Consider the following 25,005-nt stretch of genomic DNA (forward strand, 5'->3'; position numbering starts at 1 on the left):
TTGTTTTGCAGGATGTCAGGATTGTTCCAGATGGGTGTAAGCTTACACGGGACAAGTGAAGACTTTGTTATTTTAAGAAATTCCCACCAGGCTGTCAGAGAGGTGCTGATGTTAATGCTTTTGAAACATTTGTGATTTTTTACGTTTTGACTAATAAGTGGCAGGTCAGAGATTTACAGATTATCACACAATGCTTGTTCTATATTTATCCATGTTCATCTATTGGGCTAGGTTTAAACCATTTTGATATATACCGTAACCTATTGGCTAAGGAATAGTGCTGAAAATTAGGTAAATCTAATCCACCACTGTCCTTGGTCTTCTGTAGGGTTTTTAAACTAATACGTGGTGGTTTGTTTTTCCACAGAAATTTGGAGATGCATGAATCTAGTGACTTAAACCAAGTAGCAGGTTGGTTTTATGGGGATCATTGAGAACAAATAGTTAACTTTTGGTAGTATCATCATTTTAATGGTTGTAACACTCCCCATAAGTGATATAGGTAAGGACTTCCAACGAGAGAGATTGTCCTCTACTGTCTTTAATAATTGCACATAAATTAGCTTTGTTAGCTCTGAGAGCCTGGAGGAAATGTTTATGCCTAAATATCTAATATTTCCTGACTGTAAAGTGATCGCAGGTATATTCTGGACCCTACAGTTAATGGGCAGAACTGTGGTCTTAGACCAATTGATAGAGTAGTCAAAAAGTGCTGAGAATTTATTTATGAGTGTGATCGTGTGAGTGAGAGACGTCTGTGAGTTCTGAAGGAAAAGTAATACATCATCAGCATAAAGACTTATTTTATGCTCAATATTTTGGGGTTGGATGTCTTTAATATTTCTATCTTGTCTGATAGCAGCTGCTAAAGGTTTGATGAAAATAGCAAAAAGTGAGGGAGAAAGTGAGCAACCCTGTCTTGTACTTCTCTGCAGACTGAAGCTTGGAGAAGTTTGATCATTTGTCCTGACACTTGCATTTGGGGAGTCAGTTATTTTCTTGTGAGGAGATAAGAGGCTTTAATAATAATATCTTGCAAGAGAGAACAACACAGTACAGAATACAGAGTTGCTCTGACCACTGAAGCAAAAACACACAGTTATATTGCCCGCTCATCACGTCATCTGTTTTTGGGTATAATTGATTGTTCTTCTAACTTTCCTCCCCAACCATCAGTTGAGGTTACCCAGACACACTCGTAAATACCAGCCTAACCCTGTCCCCCCTAAAGTGCACCTATCTCATTATAACAAGCCCACCATTGTAAAGAGGAATTTAAGAAAACAGGGCAGGGTGGTACCTTGCAGCTCGGTCATTTGCAGGTTATACACAGTAACACTCAATACAATGCATATAAGAATTATTTTCCATTACATTCCTCCCTTTTGATTATAATAATACCATTATATTAATCAACCCAAAAGAAACAAGGAAAATAATAACTTTATCTGTAAAACATCAGCCTGCATTTGCACACAACGTGAGTTTAAAATGCAGGCATCATAGTAATAAAGGGTCCAATGATAAACAATCAAAACATGAACAATTAAACATGATTATCTTCATCCCTCTCTAAGTCAGCGTCACTAGAGGAAAAATTTTGAAAGCAAGAAAGTTATTTGAGTCATTTGGTCTTTTTCACACTGTTGTTTAGATGGACTACATAAAAGGATGTCATCCACATACTGCAAAAGAGCAGAGCCTGTGGTTGATTGAAGTTAATCCAGACTAGCTTTGAGGGCAGCATTGTAAATAGTGGGACTTTCACAGTACCCCTGGCATAACCGGGTAAAAGTCCAAGATCTCCCTTCAAACTAAAAAGCAAACCAAAATGGGCTATCAGGGTGCACTGGCGACAAGTCAACCACTGAGAAAAACTGTGCATCTGATGTAATTTGAGACAAAATAGTGTGTGGGTTGGGCACAGTAGGAGCATGTGGCTGAACTGCAGCATTCACCGCTTGGAGGTCCTGTACAAAACGCCATTCATCTGGCTGGCCAGCATCTTTAATCTTTTTAACAGGAAACAATGGAGTAAGCACAGGTGAATTTTCAAAAGGAACAATAACGCTTGTTTTCTGAAAAGATTGAAAAACAGGTTTAATCCCTTTAATTGCTTCAGGCTTAAAAGGGTATTGTTTTTTACATCGACAAAAGTCTGATTTAGGGGTGACAATTACTGGTTCACAGCCTTTTATCAACCCCACATCATATTTGCTCTTAGCCCAAAGATCATTGGGCACTTCAGCCAACATGGGTATCGAAGACAAATCTGTTTCAGATAAAAAACATGCTTCAAAATGTGATTCTGTGGTAGGAATTAAGTCCACAGTTCTTTGACAATGCATTGTACTCAAAAATATTTTTTTGTATGCTGACAATCGTTCAGAAAACATCAAATTTGGATCAGCAGGTGAAACAGTCCACTCCATTTCTTTCTGACATGTAGCAACAAACTCTCCCACACCTTGTCACTGCCAGTGTGTACGTTTGGCCAAGGAAATGTGAGGGCGAGTACCACAAACATTAAAAAAATCGAAGTGCTCTGGAGTGAGCGACACAGCCAATAAAGTAGGCGCACATATTTTTTCACTTCTTCTCATAGTCATTGTCAGGCCCCAAAGAAATGTGTGATGTGCAGTGCAAATCAGCAGGTTGCATGAAATCAGAAAGGGGTGAAACTAACGCTTTTGCTTCTTCCACTAGTTGTTGTGAAAAAGGAGAGCTGGGAAGTTTCCACTCATAAGCATATGTAAGTGCCGATGAATCAAACTGCACTGCTGTGAAAACTTTGTCAGGCTGTAACATAACCTTAACACCCTCTGGTGTAGAAGTTAAAATAATGCCTAATTTACACATGAGATCACAGCCCATCAGGTTAATGGGACACAACTCTGATAACAAAAATGAGTGTTTGAAGGAGAGCTCATCGGGAGTGACAACACGCAATGGGCATTGTCATTTTCTCCTTCACAACCTGGCCTGATGCAGACATACAGTAAACGTGGTTTCCACTTAATTTTGGAGGACAATCAAACTCCCCTGACGTCACTACTGATGAACATAAGTTCCTATATTCTGAGAGAAATATCTTTGCTCTAGGACGGAAATAGCATGCAAAACTTTACTACGTGAATCACAGTCGGCAAGCGTTGCTTCACTACACAGAGCAGGAAAAATGTGTGAGTGTGTTTGTGCTATCACCCATTAGTGGAGGCTGCGCTGCCGTGTGACGTCCAGAACCTGCCTCCCACCCTCAGTCAGCCTTTTGCCCAATTTCATCACTTTTTAGCTGTGGACAGTCCTTCTTCCAGTGTCCAGTCTGGCCACAGTAAAAACAAATATTCGGATCATAGCTCTGGCGTGGCCCATTTTGACCTCCTCTCCCACACGTCCACGTCTTCGACTTCGGCCTCGTCCTCTGTTTACACCAACTGCGTAATACATGGTCATGGTTGCCAAATGCAGCTCCTTTTCACACTTGTCCCTTTTGGTTGTCTTACGCGTCTCAACTTGGTTCTGAGCATGGCGAGCATATCGGCGAACGTCAGCCAAACGAGGACCCTCACACCATCCCACGTAAATGTTCTTTACTTCAGTGGCGACATCTATATAATATTGTCTGGGTCCCGTTAAAACATGTATTTTTCCCATCTAATTCCTTGTTTGCTTTAAAACAAGTATTCCCCATTTTCTATCCCTTCAGTAGCCAACCAGTTTGTATGGAGTACACTGGAGCAACTTGACTGATCAGTAAAACACTGCTTTTGTTGTCACCGCAAGGCTTCCCCCGTCGGTTGTTTCACTGAGACACTACTGAGTAACTATAACTCAACACAGTTTATACACATAACATTCATATACATACTAACAAACAAACAATAATTTATCGCAATTTTCTCATCTCTGTTTGAACGTACACCCAGGTAAATATTCCTGTAGTCTTCTCATACCGACTATGGACCCATTCATTGTTTAACTTCACTGTTTTGCAAATCCTAATTGAATATTACACATTGACATTGAACTTTACTGGATAAGCAGGTCTTCATTGCATTCAGCAGCCTATATGTGAGCATCTATGTGTAAGCTGTTCTTCCTTGCATTTATCAGCAGCAAGCAATTCTTCACTGCACATGCATATGTAAATAGTAAAACAATTCCAATGTGTTAGCGAAACCTTCTATATCACAGTGGTTTCTAAGGTCTATTTTAAGTTCTTTGCCATCAGTGAGATGACATTGTTTACAAAGTGTGTCAAATTATCACTGAAGATCTTTTCAGGAATTTCAAATCTAGAAATGAGTTATTTTACGCGTGATTTTGCTACAGAGAGTGCATCTGCTTGTGCACATGGAAATATTTCAGACCATTTGGTAAAAACCTCTGTTGTCACTGAGCAGAATCGTTTCCCTTAACATTTATTTAGTTCAATGAAATCTACACAATAATGAAATAATGAAATCCAAACAAATATGTTGAAAAAGATACACTGGCTTAGGGAATTATCTTCGTTTTGGTCTTAGATTGCCCTGTGGAATGTATTTTGCACATATTTGACCTGCTAGACAAAACTTTATTCATTTATTTATTCTAAAAAAAAAATTCAATAATTAGTAAAACCATATGCTGTAAAAACCTTGTTCATTATTGCTTCAATCCCTCCTGTTGAGACATGACATGGTCCGTGGCTCATTACTGCAGCATATTTAAACAAATTCTTTGGCAGTATGGTTTTCCTTCCGGTCATTCATACGAGTCTATTGTAGATGGCAATTGAATAACATCTAATAATGCTAAAATATTTGTAGTTTATACATTTAGCTGTGGATGTCTACATACCTGTTTTTCCAATGCTGTGTTAACACATGTACAGTTGAGAAGGCATACTGACTGTCAGTGTAAACGTTAACAACCTTTTTGTTATTTAATTTACAAGCTTCAGTTAAAGCTACCAATTCGAGTAATTTTTTGGTAGTGGTTGTTTTAAGAAAACTTCAGTTTCTGTTACTACTGCAAATCCTGTAGCATTTGTGCCATCAGGGTTTTTTACTTGACCTGTTGAATAAATATAGTTATTTCTGCATTTTCATAACGTATATCAGTTAAGTCTGGCCTGGGTAAAACACTGATGGTTATTTCTGACATGCAATCATGAGGCTTTCCATCTGTGGGGTAGGTAGCAGTGTGGATGGATTAAGTGTAGCACATCTCTCGACAACAAGGTGTGGCTGTGAAAGAAAAACTGTTATGTAGGAGAGATGTCTGGTAAAGATATTTTGTTAAGTAACCATATCACAGCCACTGCATGAGGTACCTTAAGTGTTAATGGGTGAAATAACACCATTATTGTTGATGCCTGCACTGCCAATGGCTTCTGGCCATTGATTCAAAAGTACGATCTCGTCCCTTTTTCCCCCTTTCAGTGGACACTGCCCCCTAATTACCGCAATTCAGCAGGGGGTCTTTCTTTAGGAGTACTGGACTCCCCCGTGCACGGTTTCAGCTCCGACCCTGGAAAGCGGAAAAAACGTTGAGATCTGGTTTGAGGACCCAATTGTTGAGAAAAGTCTCTCAATGAGACTCAGAGTTGCTGGAGTCAGTTAATGCAAATGTTTAATCTTGCAGCAAGTTCAAGAATGTGTGTGTGAATGGGTGTATGTGTGCGAACGTGTGTGAGTTTGTGTATGTGAGAGTTTAATGAACCTGTTATCCACAGGCAGGTCTTAACTAGTATGGCACAGGTCCAGCCTGTCTCATCTTTTTTGGAAGGTCCAGCGCTCGGCCGTAACCCTTCTGTCTGTTTGGACTCTCACATACATTCGGTTAATCATAGAAAAACGAGAACAAAACTTTTTAGCCCCTTAAATTCATAAAACAGACATGGTGCAGTTATTTCCATTCTAGAAAATAAGAGTAATCACCACCATTCCTATAAATTCTGGATATTCTAACAATCTGAATCTTTTTTAAATGTTCGATGAAGCCCTTTGCTGTTCTGTTTAGAGACTCAGCTGATCATAAACCAAGTTTTGCTCTTGAACCAAGCTTCTAAACTCTTCACCTTTTTCATTTCTCAGTTAGTATTCACTTTAAAACTGATTAAAAGAAAAATTAAATGAATGCCTATCAACAAATGTGGGATCTAAACTCTAGTGCTTTCTCTAAAATAATTTCCTTTCTCAATTCAGAAATGTGTGTGTGTAAGTCACAACACCCGTGACACCAAAACGGCTTTCTTTTCTCTCTTTTCTCTACACTCTGCACTGTGAGCACACACACCAAATCAGAAAGGCTTTTTTCTCTCTTTTCTACATTATGGACTGTGGGGACACAAAACCGCTCTCTCTCTTTTTTTTTTTGATTGTGTGCCAGGGCGTTGTCTCACGTATTAGATTATGCTTAAGATACGAATGGGTTTATCAGTCACATCAGAATCAATACATACTGATCCTCCCGTAAGAAAATGGTCGGATCTTATCAAACACACTTTGTTTCTTGTGACAAGTCAGCGAAACAGCGTATACACGTCAAGACACTGAATCAAGTTTGCCACAAGAACTCATAAGTTTGGCAGTATTGCTCTGCCGTCAGCAATCATACACCCATTTTATTTTCATGAGACATGTGCAGGCACCTGTTCATCTACTGTTCTATCACTATGAATTAGTTTATCTATTATCAATAAGGATACTTCTACAACTACTATCAAAGTATGTCCGGACTTCTTATGTTGTCAGTTGCTATATATGAATAAGTGGGTTGCTACTGAAAAGCATTAAGCATGTCACACAGCCCAAACATATAACATTTCAGGACACACCACACAGTTAACAACCACAGTGAAGCATGTCAAAGCCCAAACATGTAACATTCAACAGGACACTTACACAACACATTCAAATCAAACAGTCAGACAACATACAAGAACATATACCCCAGCCGGCATTGCTCCCTGCCTATTTTCCTACAACTCACTATGTGTGCGCACACCTTTATTCACAAACTCTTCAACTTATACTCTTTTACCGAAGCTGCTACAGCTCGATTGGCCAAATACCCTTAGATCCTATTTCGGTGAATTTGACATCTGCCTTGTATGTAACAGATTAGCGGTTTAGCAGTTCTAATTTAGTTTGAGTGAAGGAAATCATTTTATAGCAAAATCCAAAATCGTGAAGAACTCATGAAAGTAAGCTTATTCTCGGATTCTTGAAACTTTAGATTTGCTCTTTCTTTTACTGCAAAGTACAACGTTGAGCAGCACTAATGAGTTGTTTCTATTTTTGGCAGGCTTTACCTTTGCGGGTGAAGCCCTTTCTGTCTGTGCAAAAGAAATCTTGTTACTGTGCAGAGTGACTTCTCTGAGTAGAGTCGCCTTACTTGTTGCGACTGTGCCGATGTTCGAAGCTGGAGTGCAAAGTTGTTGCTTGAATGGTGCTCGCTGGAGCGTGTGGTAGTGTAAAGTTATACCATTTAAAAGGGCTGAAGAGTGCTCAGTGCAGCGGGTGGGCGGAGGTGCAAAGTGACACTATGGCCATAAAAGAACACCGCTACAAGTGCGCATTGTGCCAGGAAGGGCCCTCGGACGTGAACCAGTGGACAGTTATCGCTTCTCGGCCTTTTGGCTAAGATCAAGTGTAGTATCTGTTCTTATCAGTTTAATGTCTGATATGTCCTCTATGCGAGGACTACATATTAAATGGATTTTTATCAATAGGAGTTGAAAAAGGAGCTTGCTCCATTCACTCCAAGCATCGACCCGGTACTGCAGTGCCGCTGGGAACGGTGCGCTCTCCTCTGCTCTTGTGAAAAAGCAAACAGCGGTGCAGGATGGAAGTTTCAGGGAGCCTAAGATGAAACTTTCTTTTAATCTGCTGAGAAAAGAGAGTGAATGCAAAGCAGACTTTAACACGGCTCTGGGAGCGAGCCGAGTGCGGGCTAACCAGGAGAATTGCTTGAAAGAAACGCGACACCGAATGAGCGGTCAGAACAAAGCCTCAATACGGTGTTCCTGTGGTGTTTTTATAAAATGCGGTGTAAAAAAAGGTGTGAATGCCCCATAGAAAACTAAAAGGTGGAGCGGAAGTGTTCGGCTGCAAGAAGGTGTGAATGTCCGACTATATTTGGTGAAAAGCAGGTGAAGCAAGGTCTGAATGCCCAACCTTACATCATCAAAAGCGAGATCAGAGGTTTTTGGCTGCAAGAAGGCCATAGTTTGCCAAAAGCGGGTAAGGTGCGAATGATCGGCTAAATATCAACAAAAGTGGGGGCGGAGGTCTTCAGATGCAAGTGGGTGTGAATATCCCACCATACAAGTATGGTGGAGAGGAAGCTGTGAATGGCCGACCATAGTTTGCAAAAAGCGGGTGAGAAAAGGTGCGAATGTCCAACCATACATGATCAAAACAGGGAGCGGAGGTGTTTGGCTGCGACAAGGTGTGAATGTCCACCCATAATTAATGAAAAGCGGGCAACAAGTAGGTTCGAATGCCCAACCATACATCATCAAAAGCAGGAGTGGATGTGTTCGGCTACAAGAAGGTTTGAATGTCCGAGCATAGTTTGTAAAAAGCGGGTAAGAAAAGGTTCGAATGCCCGAACATACACCATCAAAAGAGGGAGCGGAGGTGTTCCGCTGTAAGACGGTGTGAATGTCCGACCATAGTTGGTAAAAAGTGGGTATGAAAAGGTTCGAATGCCCAAATTCGGCTGCAAAAAACTGTGTTCGGCTGCAAAAAGGTGTGAATGTTCGACTAAATTTTGTAAAAAGCGGGTAAGACAAGGTGCGAATGCCTGACAATGTATGATCAAAAGCGGGAGCGGAGGTGTTCAGCTGCAAGAAGGTCTAAATGTCCATTTTTAATTAATAGAAAACATGAAAGAAAATTTTCGAAAATCAATTCGCACATGATCATAAGTGGGAGAGGAGGTGTTCAGCTGCAAGAAGGTGTGAATGTCCTACCATAATTGCTGAAAAATGTGTTAGAAACGGTAAGAATGCCGGACCATACATCATCAAAAGAGGGAGCGGAGGTGTTCCGCTGTAAGACGGTGTGAATGTCCGACCATAATTGGTAAAAAGCGGGTAAGAAAAGGTTAAAATACCCGACTGTACACAATCAATAGCGGGAGCGGAGTTGTTCAGCTACAAGAAGGTGTGAAAGTCCGACCATGGTTTGTAAAACGCGGGTAAGACAAGGTGCGAATGCCCGACAATGTATGATCAAAAGAGGGAGCGTAGGTGTTCGGCTGCAAGGTCTGAATTTCCAACCATAATTTGTAAACACCGTTGAAGAAAAGCCTCGAAAGCCCGACTATACACCATCAAAAGCGGGAGCAGAGGTGTTCAGCTGCACACAATCAGGTTTTTGCAAATTATGATCTGACATTCACACATGCTTTTGATGATGTATGGTTGGGCATTCGCACCTTTTTTTACCCATTTTTCAGGAATTATGGGTGGACATTCACACCTTCTTGCAGCTGAACACCTCCTCTCCCACTTATGATCATGTGCGGTTGGATATTCGAAAATTTTCTTTCATGTTTTCTAGCAATTATTGATGGAAATTCAGACCTTCTTGCAGCTGAACCCCTCTGCTCCCGCTTTTGATGGTGTATAGTCGGGCTTTCGAGCCTTTTCTTCCCCGGTTTTTACAAATTATGGTTGGAAATTCAGACCTTCTTGCAGCTGAACCCCTCTGCTCCCGCTTTTGATGGTGTATTGTCGGGCATTCGCACCTTTTCTTACCCGCTATTTACAAAAAATGGTCGGCCATTCACACCTTCTTGTAGATGCTTGGAGTGAACGGAGCAAGCTCCTTTTTCAACTCCTATTGATAAAAATCCATTTAATATGTAGTCCTTGCATAGACATATCACATATTAAACTGATAAGTACAGATACTACACTTGATCTTAGCCAAAAGGCCGAGAAGCGATAACTGTCCACTGGTTCACGTCCGAGGGCCCTTCCTGGCACAATGCGCACTTGTAGCGGTGTTCTTTTTATGGCCATAGTGTCACTTTGCACCTCCGCCCACCCGCTGCACTGAGCACTCTTCAACCCTTTTAAATGGTATAACTTTACACTACCGCACGCTCCAGCGAGCACCATTCAAGCAACATCGGCACAGTCGCAACAAGTAAGGTGACTCTACTCAGAGAAGTCACTCTGCACAGTAACAAGATTTCTTTTGCACAGACAGAAAGGGCTTCACCCGCAAAGGTAAAGCCTGCCAAAAATAGAAACAATTCATTAGTGCTGCTCTCCACGGAAGTCTTTAGTAAAAGGCGAAAGACTTGTACATTATGAAGAGAAACCAGTGTACTGCGGGGCAGGGCATCAGGCTAGTTGGCATAGCCACCTTCCCCATGGTGGGCTTTGCTTGGTTGAGACGCTTGCTCCCCCCCCTTGCTCCTCGGCTGACCAAGTAGGAACAATCGGGCCCTATTCGATGGCTGCCTTGTCTTTTACTCTGTGCAAAAGACAAGGCAGCCACAAACAACACGGGAACACCGTATTGAGGCTTTGATCTGACTGCTCATTCGGTGTCGCGTTTCTTTCAAGCAATTCTCCCGGTTAGCCCGCACTCGGCTCGCTCCCAGAGCCGCGTTAAAGTCTGCTTCGCATTCACTCTCTTTTATCAGCAGATTAAAAGAAAGTTTCATCTTAGGCTCCCTGAAACTTCCATCCTGCACCGCTGTTTGCTTTTTCACAAGAGCAGCGGAGAGCGCACCGTTCCCAGCGGCACTGCAGTACCGGGTCGATGCTTGGAGTGAACGGAGCAAGCTCCTTTTTCAACTCCTATTGATACAAATCCATTTAATATGTAGTCTCGCATAGAGGACATATCAGACATTAAACTGATAAGAACAGATACTACACTTGATCTTAGCCAAAAGGCCGAGAAGCGATAACTGTCCACTGGTTCACGTCCGAGGGCCCTTCCTGGCACAATGCGCACTTGTAGCGGTGTTCTTTTTATGGCCATAGTGTCACTTTGCACCTCCGCCCACCCGCTGCACTGAGCACTCTTCAGCCCTTTTAAATGGTATAACTTTACACTACCACACGCTCCAGCGAGCACCATTCAAGCAACAACTTTGCACTCCAGCTTCGAACGTCGGCACAGTCGCAACAAGTAAGGCGACTCTACTCAGAGAAGTCACTCTGCACAGTAACAAGATTTCTTTTGCACAGACAGAAAGGGCTTCATTCGCAAAGGTAAAGCCTGCCAAAAATAGAAACAACTCATTAGTGCTGCTCAACGTTGTACTTTGCAGTAAAAGAAAGAACAAATCTAAAGTTTCAGGAATCCGAGAATAAGCTTACTTTCATGAGTTCTTCACGATTTCGGATTTTGCTATAAAATGAATTCCTTCACTCAAACTAAATTAAAACTGCTAAACCGCTAATCTGTTACATACAAGGCAGATGTCAAATTCACCGAAATAGGATCTAAGGGTATTTGGCCAATCGAGCTGTAGCAGCTTCGGTAAAAGAGTATAAGTTGAAGAGTTTGTGAATAAAGGTGTGCGCACACATAGTGAGTTGTAGGAAAATAGGCAGGGAGCAATGCCGGCTGGGGTATAGGTTCTTGTATGTTGTCTGACTGTTTGATTTGAATGTGTTGTGTAAGTGTCCTGTTGAATGTTACATGTTTGGGCTTTGACATGCTTCACTGTGGTTGTTAACTGTGTGGTGTGTCCTGAAATGTTATATGTTTGGGCTGTGTGACATGCTTAATGCTTTTCAGTAGCAACCCACTTATTCATATATAGCAACTGACAACATAAGAAGTCCGGACATACTTTGATAGTAGTTGTAGAAGTATCCTTATTGATAATAGATAAACTAATTCATAGTGATAGAACAGTAGATGAACAGGTGCCTGCACATGTCTCATGAAAATAAAATGGGTGTATGATTGCTGACGGCAGAGCAATACTGCCAAACTTATGAGTTCTTGTGGCAAACTTGATTCAGTGTCTTGACGTGTATACGCTGTTTGGCTGACTTTTCACAAGAAACAAAGTGTGTTTGATAAGATCCGACCATTTTATTACGGTAGGATCAGTATGTATGGATTCTGATGTGACTGATAAACCCATTCGTATCTTAAGCATAATCTAATACGTGAGACAACGCCCTGGCACACAATCAAAAAAAAAAAAAGAGAGAGCGGTTTTGTGTCCCCACAGTCCATAATGTAGAAAAGAGAGAAAAAAGCCTTTCTGATTTGTTGTGTGTGCTCACAGTGCAGAGTGTAGAGAAAAGAGAGAAAAGAAAGCCGTTTTGGTGTCACGGGTGTTGTGACTTACACACACACATTTCTGAATTGAGAAAGGAAATTATTTTAGAGGAAGCACTAGAGTTTAGATCCCACATTTGTTGATAGGCATTCATTTAATTTTTCTTTTAATCAGTTTTAAAGTGAATACTAACTGAGAAATGAAAAAGGTGAAGAGTTTAGAAGCTTGGTTCAAGAGCAAAACTTGGTTTATGATCAGCTGAGTCTCTAAACAGAACAGCAAAGGGCTTCATCGAACATTTAAAAAAGATTCAGATTGTTAGAATATCCAGAATTTATAGGAATGGTGGTGATTACTCTTATTTTCTAGAATGGAAATAACTGCACCATATCTGTTTTATGAATTTAAGGGGCTAAAAAGTTTTGTTCTCGTTTTTCTATGATTAACCGAATGTATGTGAGAGTCCAAACAGACAGAAGGGTTACGGCCGAGCGCTGAACCTTCCAAAAAAGATGAGACAGGCTGGACCCGTGCCATACTAGTTAAGACCTGCCTGTGGATAACAGGTTCTTTAAACTCTCACACACACAAACTCACACACGTTCGCACACATACACCCATACACACACACATTCTTGAACTTGCTGCACTAGAATTGTAGTCTGAATACCTTTATGCCAAACAGATTTGCTTTGCCAAGGGAAGTTTTATAAATGTTTATTGTTTATGTTTACAATATATAAACTAGCAGAATAATTAATTCATCCTCCTTGTCCCTCCCACCCCAGAGAGGGCAGCCAGAGACTGGCTGCAATAGGCATCCCCGCTACCTGGGACCCAACACAGGGCAGGAGGGCCTGATGTCCACCAGGCTCGGGGCCTGCAGTCACCATATTCCGGGAGCTACTGTACCCCCAGAAGGAACCCATCCCGCCCCACCCCACTCAACCCAACCCCATCCCGGAGGACCTCTACAAAAACAAACAAACAACAACAAAAATCAAACAAACAAACAAACAAATCACCCGGTTACACCAGTCGCAGCAGCCCGGGCCTGAGACCCACCATCACCCAGGCCCCCCCAGGCCCCCCCCAACTGGGGAAAAGCACACCCCCATACAGACCCCCTCCTCCTCACCGCACGCCCCAACACCCTAAAAAAAACAACCACCTGCGGACACCTTGGAGTTCCCAGAGCAACAAGGCCGGCACCAGGACCTGCACCAACCCACGCATACTGTGGCATGTCCAGGGCAACCCAGACCCCCCAGGCACAGGCAGGGCCCCGCCCCGGGCGCAAGGCAGCGGCAAGCCACCAGGTCCAGGCCCAGCTCCACCACCCACGCCAGAGCGGCCCGGTCACCCGGTACAGAGCCAGCAGCCACCACCCCAAGGCCCCTAAGGGACCCCGCCCCACACCGCAAGACAGCCCCACCCGCAAGCCCCCAAAACTGCCCTCCAAGCCCGACACACAGTCCCCCCCAACAATGACCAACCCGGTCCCCACGACCCGAGAGACCACCAGACGCCCGAAGCCACACAGCCCCCCCCAGCACACACCCAACCGCCCAGAGCGATTTCTAAACTGGTTAATACACAGATTGTTCTTCGCTTTCCAGTTCATGAGAATAGTTTTCTTTGCTATACATAACACTGTGAGGATCATGTGTGCTAAGCTAAATTCCACGTTGATGTTGTCTAAGTCACCCAGTATGCACAGTGTGGGGCATGCAGGAATGCTACACTTTAGCCATGTTGACAGGTCCGCACAGACTTCAAGCCAGAACTTCTGGACAGGCGCACAAAACCACAAAGCGTGTGCATAATCATCAGGTGTGTTATCTGTGCAATGTGAGCAGATGTTTGAGTGTGTTAGACCCATCCTGAACATCCTTTGTCCTGTATAGTGTGTTCTATGAAGAATTTTGTATTGTATGAGCTGTAAATTAGGATTTTGAGTCATTCTGAAGGTGTTCAAACATATTTGTGGCCAGAAGCTATGACTAGAACTGATGGATAAATCTGCCTCCCATTTTGAGGACGGTAGAGACATTGTGTCATCTATCTTAGACAATAATTTATATATTTTTGATAGTAGTTTTGGGGTGCAGATGCTTAGAAATTCTGCTACCCTAATTGGGAGTTGTAAGTCTGGTTGGTGGAGGATATATTTCTTTGTTATTATAGACTTAAGTTGTTGATATTCTAGGAATTTATTGCTGCCTATCTCATGTTGTGATATGAGCTCATCAAATGAAATAAAATGTCCATTTTGGATTATATGTTCCAGATGTTTGATTCCTTTGATCTTCCATAGAGTAAAGTTTAGCATTTTTTTGTTTTGCAGGATGTCAGGATTGTTCCAGATGGGTGTAAGCTTACACGGGACAAGTGAAGACTTTGTTATTTTAAGAAATTCCCACCAGGCTGTCAGAGAGGTGCTGATGTTAATGCTTTTGAAACATTTGTGATTTTTTACGTTTTGACTAATAAGTGGCAGGTCAGAGATTTACAGATTATCACACAATGCTTGTTCTATATTTATCCATGTTCATCTATTGGGCTAGGTTTAAACCATTTTGATATATACCGTAACCTATTGGCTAAGGAATAGTGCTGAAAATGAGGTAAATCTAATCCACCACTGTCCTTGGTCTTCTGTAGGGTTTTTAAACTAATACGCGGTGGTTTGTTTTTCCACAGAAATTTGGAGATGCATGAATCTAGTGACTTAAACCAAGTAGCAGGTTGGTTTTATGGGGATCATTGAGAACAAATAGTTAACTTTTGGTAGTATCATCATTTTAATGGTTGTAACTCTCCCCATAAGTGATATAGGTAAGGACTTCCAACGAGAGAGATTGTCCTCTACTGTCTTTAATAATTGCACATAAATTAGCTTTGTTAGCTCTGAGAGCCTGGAGGAAATGTTTATGCCTAAATATCTAATATTTCCTGACTGTAAAGTGATCGCAGGTATATTCTGGACCCTACAGTTAATGGGCAGAACTGTGGTCTTAGACCAATTGATAGAGTAGTCAGAAAGTGCTGAGAATTTATTTATGAGTGTGATCGTGTGAGTGAGAGACGTCTGTGAGTTCTGAAGGAAAAGTAATACATCATCAGCATAAAGACTTATTTTATGCTCAATATTTTGGGGTTGGATGTCTTTAATATTTCTATCTTGTCTGATAGCAGCTGCTAAAGGTTTGATGAAAATAGCAAAAAGTGAGGGAGAAAGTGAGCAACCCTGTCTTGTACTTCTCTGCAGACTGAAGCTTGGAGAAGTTTGATCATTTGTCCTGACACTTGCATTTGGGGAGTCAGTTATTTTCTTGTGAGGAGATAAGAGGCTTTAATAATAATATCTTGCAAGAGAGAACAACACAGTACAGAATACAGAGTTGCTCTGACCACTGAAGCAAAAACACACAGTTATATTGCCCGCTCATCACGTCATCTGTTTTTGGGTATAATTGATTGTTCTTCTAACTTTCCTCCCCAACCATCAGTTGAGGTTACCCAGACACACTCGTAAATACCAGCCTAACCCTGTCCCCCCTAAAGTGCACCTATCTCATTATAACAAGCCCACCATTGTAAAGAGGAATTTAAGAAAACAGGGCAGGGTGGTACCTTGCAGCTCGGTCATTTGCAGGTTATACACAGTAACACTCAATACAATGCATATAAGAATTATTTTCCATTACATTCCTCCCTTTTGATTATAATAATACCATTATATTAATCAACCCAAAAGAAACAAGGAAAATAATAACTTTATCTGTAAAACATCAGCCTGCATTTGCACACAACGTGAGTTTAAAATGCAGGCATCATAGTAATAAAGGGTCCAATGATAAACAATCAAAACATGAACAATTAAACATGATTATCTTCATCCCTCTCTAAGTCAGCGTCACTAGAGGAAAAATTTTGAAAGCAAGAAAGTTATTTGAGTCATTTGGTCTTTTTCACACTGTTGTTTAGATGGACTACATAAAAGGATGTCATCCACATACTGCAAAAGAGCAGAGCCTGTGGTTGATTGAAGTTAATCCAGACTAGCTTTGAGGGCAGCATTGTAAATAGTGGGACTTTCACAGTACCCCTGGCATAACCGGGTAAAAGTCCAAGATCTCCCTTCAAACTAAAAAGCAAACCAAAATGGGCTATCAGGGTGCACTGGCGACAAGTCAACCACTGAGAAAAACTGTGCATCTGATGTAATTTGAGACAAAATAGTGTGTGGGTTGGGCACAGTAGGAGCATGTGGCTGAACTGCAGCATTCACCGCTTGGAGGTCCTGTACAAAACGCCATTCATCTGGCTGGCCAGCATCTTTAATCTTTTTAACAGGAAACAATGGAGTAAGCACAGGTGAATTTTCAAAAGGAACAATAACGCCTGTTTTCTGAAAAGATTGAAAAACAGGTTTAATCCCTTTAATTGCTTCAGGCTTAAAAGGGTATTGTTTTTTACATGGACAAAAGTCTGATTTAGGGGTGACAATTACTGGTTCACAGCCTTTTATCAACCCCACATCATATTTGCTCTTAGCCCAAAGATCATTGGGCACTTCAGCCAACATGGGTATCGAAGACAAATCTGTTTCAGATAAAAAACATGCTTCAAAATGTGATTCTGTGGTAGGAATTAAGTCCACAGTTCTTTGACAATGCATTGTACTCAAAAATATTTTTTTGTATGCTGACAATCGTTCAGAAAACATCAAATTTGGATCAGCAGGTGAAACAGTCCACTCCATTTCTTTCTGACATGTAGCAACAAACTCTCCCACACCTTGTCACTGCCAGTGTGTACGTTTGGCCAAGGAAATGTGAGGGCGAGTACCACAAACATTAAAAAAATCGAAGTGCTCTGGAGTGAGCGACACAGCCAATAAAGTAGGCGCACATATTTTTTCACTTCTTCTCATTCTTCTTCATTGTCAGGCCCCAAAGAAATGTGTGATGTGCAGTGCAAATCAGTAGGTTGCATGAAATCAGAAAGGGGTGAAACTAACGCTTTTGCTTCTTCCACTAGTTGTTGTGAAAAAGGAGAGCTGGGAAGTTTCCACTCATAAGCATATGTAAGTGCCGATGAATCAAACTGCACTGCTGTGAAAACTTTGTCAGGCTGTAACATAACCTTAACACCCTCTGGTGTAGAAGTTAAAATAATGCCTAATTTACACATGAGATCACAGCCCATCAGGTTAATGGGACACAACTCTGATAACAAAAATGAGTGTTTGAAGGAGAGCTCATCGGGAGTGACAACACGCAATGGGCATTGTCATTTTCTCCTTCACAACCTGGCCTGATGCAGACATACAGTAAACGTGGTTTCCACTTAACTTTGGAGGACAATCAAACTCCCCTGACGTCACTACTGATGAACATAAGTTCCTATATTCTGAGAGAAATATCTTTGCTCTAGGACGGAAATAGCATGCAAAACTTTACTACGTGAATCACAGTCGGCAAGCGTTGCTTCACTACACAGAGCAGGAAAAATGTGTGAGTGTGTTTGTGCTATCACCCATTAGTGGAAGCTCCGCTGCCGTGTGACGTCCAGAACCTGCCTCCCACCCTCAGTCAGCCTTTTGCCCAATTTCATCACTTTTTAGCTGTGGACAGTCCTTCTTCCAGTGTCCAGTCTGGCCACAGTAAAAACAAATATTCGGATCATAGCTCTGGCGTGGCCCATTTTGACCTCCTCTCCCACACGTCCACGTCTTCGACTTCGGCCTCGTCCTCTGTTTACACCAACTGCGTAATACATGGTCATGGTTGCCAAATGCAGCTCCTTTTCACACTTGTCCCTTTTGGTTGTCTTACGCGTCTCAACTTGGTTCTGAGCATGGCGAGCATATCGGCGAACGTCAGCCAAACGAGGACCCTCACACCATCCCACGTAAATGTTCTTTACTTCAGTGGCGACATCTATATAATATTGTCTGGGTCCCGTTAAAACATGTATTTTTCCCATCTAATTCCTTGTTTGCTTTAAAACAAGTATTCCCCATTTTCTATCCCTTCAGTAGCCAACCAGTTTGTATGGAGTACACTGGAGCAACTTGACTGATCAGTAAAACACTGCTTTTGTTGTCACCGCAAGGCTTCCCCCGTCGGTTGTTTCACTGAGACACTACTGAGTAACTATAACTCAACACAGTTTATACACATAACATTCATATACATACTAACAAACAAACAAACAATAATTTATCGCAATTTTCTCATCTCTGTTTGAACGTACACCCAGGTAAATATTCCTGTAGTCTTCTCATACCGACTATGGACCCATTCATTGTTTAACTTCACTGTTTTGCAAATCCTAATTGAATATTACACATTGACATTGAACTTTACTGGATAAGCAGGTCTTCATTGCATTCAGCAGCCTATATGTGAGCATCTATGTGTAAGCTGTTCTTCTTTGCATTTATCAGCAGCAAGCAATTCTTCACTGCACATGCATATGTAAATAGTAAAACATTTCCAATGTGTTAGCGAAACCTTCTATATCACAGTGGTTTCTAAGGTCTATTTTAAGTTCTTTGCCATCAGTGAGATGACATTGTTTACAAAGTGTGTCAAATTATCACTGAAGATCTTTTCAGGAATTTCAAATCTAGAAATGAGTTATTTTACGCGTGATTTTGCTACTGAGAGTGCATCTGCTTGTGCACATGGAAATATTTCAGACCATTTGGTAAAAACCTCTGTTGTCACTGAGCAGAATCGTTTCCCTTAACATTTATTTAGTTCAATGAAATCTACACAATAATGAAATAATGAAATCCAAACAAATATGTTGAAAAAGATACACTGGCTTAGGGAATTATCTTCGTTTTGGTCTTAGATTGCCCTGTGGAATGTATTTTGCACATATTTGACCTGCTAGACAAAACTTTATTAATTTATTTATTCTAAAAAAAAAATTCAATAATTAGTAAAACCATATGCTGTAAAAACCTGGTTCATTATTGCTTCCATCCCTCCTGTTGAGACATGACATGGTCCGTGGCTCAATACTGCAGCATATTTAAACAAATTCTTTGGCAGTATGGTTTTCCTTCCGGTCATTCATACGAGTCTATTGTAGATGGCAATTGAATAACATCTAATAATGCTAAAATATTTGTAGTTTATACATTTAGCTGTGGATGTCTACATACCTGTTTTTCCAATGCTGTGTTAACACATGTACAGTTGAGAAGGCATACTGACTGTCAGTGTAAAGGTTAACAACCTTTTTGTTATTTAATTTACAAGCTTCAGTTAAAGCTACCAATTCGAGTAATTTTTTGGTAGTGGTTGTTTTAAGAAAACTTCAGTTTCTGTTACTACTGCAAATCCTGTAGCATTTGTGCCATCAGGGTTTTTTGCTTGACCTGTTGAATAAATATAGTTATTTCTGCATTTTCATAACGTATATCAGTTAAGTCTGGCCTGGGTAAAACACTGATGGTTATTTCTGACATGCAATCATGAGGCTTTCCATCTGTGGGGTAGGTAGCAGTGTGGATGGATTAAGTGTAGCACATCTCTCGACAACAAGGTGTGGCTGTGAAAGAAGAACTGTTATGTAGGAGAGATGTCTGGTAAAGATATTTTGTTAAGTAACCATATCACAGCCACTGCATGAGGTACCTTAAGTGTTAATGGGTGAAATAACACCATTATTGTTGATGCCTGCACTGCCAATGGCTTCTGGCCATTGATTCAAAAGTACGATCTCGTCCCTTTTTCCCCCTTTCAGTGGACACTGGCCCCTAATTACCGCAATTCAGCAGGGGGTCTTTCATTAGGAGTACTGGACTCCCCCGTGCACGGTTTCAGCTCCGACCCTGGAAAGCGGAAAAAACGTTGAGATCTGGTTTGAGAACCCAATTGTTGAGAAAAGTCTCTCAATGAGACTCAGAGTTGCTGGAGTCAGTTAATGCAAATGTTTAATCTTGCAGCAAGTTCAAGAATGTGTGTGTGAATGGGTGTATGTGTGCGAACGTGTGTGAGTTTGTGTATGTGAGAGTTTAATGAACCTGTTATCCACAGGCAGGTCTTAACTAGTATGGCACAGGTCCAGCCTGTCTCATCTTTTTTGGAAGGTCCAGCGCTCGGCCGTAACCCTTCTGTCTGTTTGGACTCTCACATACATTCGGTTAATCATAGAAAAACGAGAACAAAACTTTTTAGCCCCTTAAATTCATAAAACAGACATGGTGCAGTTATTTCCATTCTAGAAAATAAGAGTAATCACCACCATTCCTATAAATTCTGGATATTCTAACAATCTGAATCTTTTTTAAATGTTCGATGAAGCCCTTTGCTGTTCTGTTTAGAGACTCAGCTGATCATAAACCAAGTTTTGCTCTTGAACCAAGCTTCTAAACTCTTCACCTTTTTCATTTCTCAGTTAGTATTCACTTTAAAACTGATTAAAAGATAAATTAAATGAATGCCTATCAACAAATGTGGGATCTAAACTCTAGTGCTTTCTCTAAAATAATTTCCTTTCTCAATTCAGAAATGTGTGTGTGTAAGTCACAACATCCGTGACACCAAAACGGCTTTCTTTTCTCTCTTTTCTCTACACTCTGCACTGTGAGCACACACACCAAATCAGAAAGGCTTTTTTCTCTCTTTTCTACATTATGGACTGTGGGGACACAAAACCGCTCTCTCTCTTTTTTTTTTTGATTGTGTGCCAGGGCGTTGTCTCACGTATTAGATTATGCTTAAGATACGAATGAGCAGTCAGAACAAAGCCTCAATACGGTGTTCCCGTGTTGTTTGTGGCTGCCTTGTCTTTTGCACAGATTAAAAGACAAGGCAGCCATCGAATAGGGCCTGATTGTTCCTACTTGGTCAGCCGAGGAGCAAGGGGGGGGGGCAAGCGTCTCAACCAAGCAAAGCTCACCATGGGGAAGGTGGCTATGCCAACTAGGCTGATGCCCTGCTCCTGCAGTGATGGATAATCATACACTGGTTTCTCTTCATAATGTACAAGTCTTTCGCCTTTTGCTAAAGACTTCCGTGGAGAGCAGCACTAATGAGTTGTTTCTATTTTTGGCAGGCTTTAACTTTGCGGGTGAAGCCCTTTCTGTCTGTGCAAAAGAAATCTTGTTACTGTGCAGAGTGACTTCTCTGAGTAGAGTCGCCTTACTTGTTGCGACTGTGCCGATGTTTGAAGCTGGAGTGCAAAGTTGTTGCTTGAATGGTGCTCGCTGGAGCGTGTGGTAGTGTAAAGTTATACCATTTAAAAGGGCTGAAGAGTGCTCAGTGCAGCGGGTGGGCGGAGGTGCAAAGTGACACTATGGCCATAAAAAGAACACCGCTACAAGTGCGCATTGTGCCAGGAAGGGCCCTCGGACGTGAACCAGTGGACAGATATCGCTTCTCGGCCTTTTGGCTAAGATCAAGTGTAGTATCTGTTCTTATCAGTTTAATATGTGATATGTCTATGCAAGGACTACATATTAAATGGATTTTTATCAATAGGAGTTGAAAAAGGAGCTTGCTCCGTTCACTCCAAGCATCGACCCGGTACTGCAGTGCCGCTGGGAACGGTGCGCTCTCCTCTGCTCTTGTGAAAAAGCAAACAGCGGTGCAGGATGGAAGTTTCTTTTAATCTGCTGAGAAAAGAGAGTGAATGCAAAGCAGACTTTAACACGGCTCTGGGAGCGAGCCGAGTGCGGGCTAACCAGGAGAATTGCTTGAAAGAAACGCGACACCGAATGAGCGGTCAGAACAAAGCCTCAATACGGTGTTCCTGTGGTGTTTTTATAAAATGCGGTGTAAAAAAAGGTGTGAATGCCCCATAGAAAACTAAAAGGTGGAGCGGAAGTGTTCGGCTGCAAGAAGGTGTGAATGTCCGACTATATTTGGTGAAAAGCAGGTGAAGCAAGGTCTGAATGCCCAACCTTACATCATCAAAAGCGAGATCAGAGGTTTTTGGCTGCAAGAAGGCCATAGTTTGCCAAAAGCGGGTAAGGTGTGAATGATCGGCTAAATATCAACAAAAGTGGGGGCGGAGGTCTTCGGATGCAAGTGGGTGTGAATATCCCACCATACAAGTATGGTGGAGAGGAAGCTGTGAATGGCCGACCATAGTTTGCAAAAAGCGGGTGAGAAAAGGTGCGAATGTCCAACCATACATGATCAAAACAGGGAGCGGAGGTGTTTGGCTGCGACAAGGTGTGAATGTCCACCCATAATTAATGAAAAGCGGGCAACAAGTAGGTTCGAATGCCCAACCATACATCATCAAAAGCAGGAGTGGATGTGTTCGGCTACAAGAAGGTTTGTATGTCCGAGCATAGTTTGTAAAAAGCGGGTAAGAAAAGGTTCGAATGCCCGAACATACACCATCAAAAGAGGGAGCGGAGGTGTTCCGCTGTAAGACGGTGTGAATGTCCGACCATAGTTGGTAAAAAGTGGGTATGAAAAGGTTCGAATGCCCAAATTCGGCTGCAAAAAACTGTGTTCGGCTGCAAAAAGGTGTGAATGTTCGACTAAATTTTGTAAAAAGCGGGTAAGACAAGGTGCGAATGCCTGACAATGTATGATCAAAAGCGGGAGCGGAGGTGTTCAGCTGCAAGAAGGTCTAAATGTCCATTTTTAATTAATAGAAAACATGAAAGAAAATTTTCGAAAATCAATCCGCACATGATCATAAGTGGGAGAGGAGGTGTTCAGCTGCAAGAAGGTGTGAATGTCCTACCATAATTGCTGAAAAATGTGTTAGAAACGGTAAGAATGCCGGACCATACATCATCAAAAGCTAAAGAGGTGGTGTTCGGCTGCAAGTAGGTGTGAATGTCTGACTAAAGTTCAAATATATTAACAAAAGCGGGAGGAGAGGTCTTCGGATGAGTGGTCGAGAATTTCCAACCATAATCTATAAAATGCGGTGAAAAAAAAAGGTGTGATAGATACCTAAAAGGTGGAGCGGAAGTGTTCGGCTGCAAGAAGGTGTGAATGTTATATATATAGTTGGTGAAAAGCAGGAAAAGCAAGGTCTGAATGCCCAATCTTACATAATCAAAAGCGAGATCAGAGGTGTTTGGCGGCAAGAAAACGGGTAAGGTGTGAATGACCGACTAAATATCAACAAAAGTGGGGGCGGAGGTCTTCGGATGCAAGTGGGTGTGAATATCCCACCATACAAGTATGGTGGAGAGGAAGCTGTGAATGGCCGACCATAGTTTGCAAAAAGCGGGTGAGAAAAGGTGCGAATGTCCAACCATACATGATCAAAACAGGGAGCGGAGGTGTTTGGCTGCGACAAGGTGTGAATATCCACCCATAATTAATGAAAAGCGGGCAACAAGTAGGTTCGAATGCCCAACCATACATCAACAAAAGCAGGAGTGGATGTGTTTGGCTACAAGAAGGTTTGAATGTCCGAGCATAGTTTGTAAAAAGCGGGTAAGAAAAGGTGCGAATGCCTGAACATACACCATCAAAAGAGGGAGCGGAGGTGTTCCGCTGAAAGACGGTGTGAATGTCCGAACATAGTTGGTAAAAAGCGGGTAAGAAAAGGTTCGAATGCCCGAATATATACCATCAAAAGCGGAAGCGGAGGTGTTCGGCTGTAAGAAGTTGTGAACGTCCAACCAAAGTTTGTAAAAAGCAGTTAAGAAAAGGTTCGAATATCCAACCAAACATAATCAAAAGTGGGAGCAGAGCTGTTCGACTGCAAGTAGGTGTGAATGTCCACCCATAATTCCTGAAAAATGGGTAAGAAAAGGTGCGAATGCCCAACCATACATCATCAAAAGAAGAAGTGGATGTGTTCTGCTACAAGAAGGTTTGAATGTCCGACCATAGTTTGTAAAAAGTCGGTAAGAAAAAGTTCGAATGCCCGAACATACACCATCAAAAGAGGGAGCGGAGGTGTTCCGCTGTAAGATGCTGCGAATGTCCGACCATAGTTGGTAAAAAGCGGGTAAGAAAAGGTTAAAAAACCCGACTGTACACAATCAATAGCGGAAGCGGAGTTGTTCGGCTACAAGAAGGTGTGAAAGTCCACCAATAATTACTGAAAAATGGGTAAGAAAAGGTGTGAATGCCCAACTATACATCATCAAAAGCAGAAGTGGATGTGTTCGGCCACAAGAACGTTTGAATGTCCGAGCATAGTTTGTAAAAGGCAGGTAAGAAAAGGTTCGAATGCCTGTACATACACAATCAAAAGAGGGAGCGGAGGTGTTTCGCTGCAAGAAGGTGTGAATGTCCACCCATAATTAATGAAAAGCGGGCAACAAGTAGGTTCGAATGCCCAACCATACATCATCAAAAGTAGGAGTGGATGTGTTCGGCTACAAGAAGGTTTGTATGTCCGAGCATAGTTTGTAAAAAGCGGGTAAGAAAAGGTTCGAATGCCCGAACATACACCATCAAAAGAGGGAGCGGAGGTGTTCCGCTGTAAGACGGTGTGAATGTCCGACCATAGTTGGTAAAAAGTGGGTATGAAAAGGTTCGAATGCCCAAATTCGGCTGCAAAAAACTGTGTTCGGCTGCAAAAAGGTGTGAATGTTCGACTAAATTTTGTAAAAAGCGGGTAAGACAAGGTGCGAATGCCTGACAATGTATGATCAAAAGCGGGAGCGGAGGTGTTCAGCTGCAAGAAGGTCTAAATGTCCATTTTTAATTAATAGAAAACATGAAAGAAAATTTTCGAAAATCAATCCGCACATGATCATAAGTGGGAGAGGAGGTGTTCAGCTGCAAGAAG

General features: G+C 41.9%; 5 non-coding genes and 1 pseudogene across 5 annotated transcripts; 3 read left to right on the forward strand and 3 right to left on the reverse strand.

The window, feature by feature from the left end:
• The first annotated feature begins 7,608 nt into the window (after positions 1 to 7,608).
• LOC140285203 (U2 spliceosomal RNA) lies at positions 7,609 to 7,799 on the forward strand. Its single transcript, XR_011910340.1, has one exon. It is a non-coding gene; the product is annotated as a U2 spliceosomal RNA (small nuclear RNA).
• A 1,978-nt stretch (positions 7,800 to 9,777) lies between these two features.
• On the reverse strand, positions 9,778 to 9,945 carry LOC140285214 (U2 spliceosomal RNA; annotated as a pseudogene).
• A 275-nt stretch (positions 9,946 to 10,220) lies between these two features.
• Positions 10,221 to 10,334, reverse strand: LOC140285286 (U5 spliceosomal RNA). The gene has a single exon (XR_011910381.1). It is a non-coding gene; the product is annotated as a U5 spliceosomal RNA (small nuclear RNA).
• A 397-nt stretch (positions 10,335 to 10,731) lies between these two features.
• On the reverse strand, positions 10,732 to 10,921 carry LOC140285314 (U2 spliceosomal RNA). The gene has a single exon (XR_011910407.1). It is a non-coding gene; the product is annotated as a U2 spliceosomal RNA (small nuclear RNA).
• Positions 10,922 to 21,246: 10,325 nt separating this feature from the next.
• On the forward strand, positions 21,247 to 21,360 carry LOC140285280 (U5 spliceosomal RNA). Its single transcript, XR_011910375.1, has one exon. It is a non-coding gene; the product is annotated as a U5 spliceosomal RNA (small nuclear RNA).
• Positions 21,361 to 21,658: 298 nt separating this feature from the next.
• On the forward strand, positions 21,659 to 21,846 carry LOC140285327 (U2 spliceosomal RNA). The gene has a single exon (XR_011910419.1). It is a non-coding gene; the product is annotated as a U2 spliceosomal RNA (small nuclear RNA).
• The last annotated feature ends 3,159 nt before the right edge of the window (positions 21,847 to 25,005 follow it).

This window comes from Leuresthes tenuis, unplaced genomic scaffold (genome assembly GCF_036924035.1).
Source record: "Leuresthes tenuis unplaced genomic scaffold, fLeuTen1.0.hap1 SCAF_34, whole genome shotgun sequence".
NCBI classification, from domain to species: Eukaryota; Metazoa; Chordata; class Actinopteri; order Atheriniformes; family Atherinopsidae; genus Leuresthes; species Leuresthes tenuis.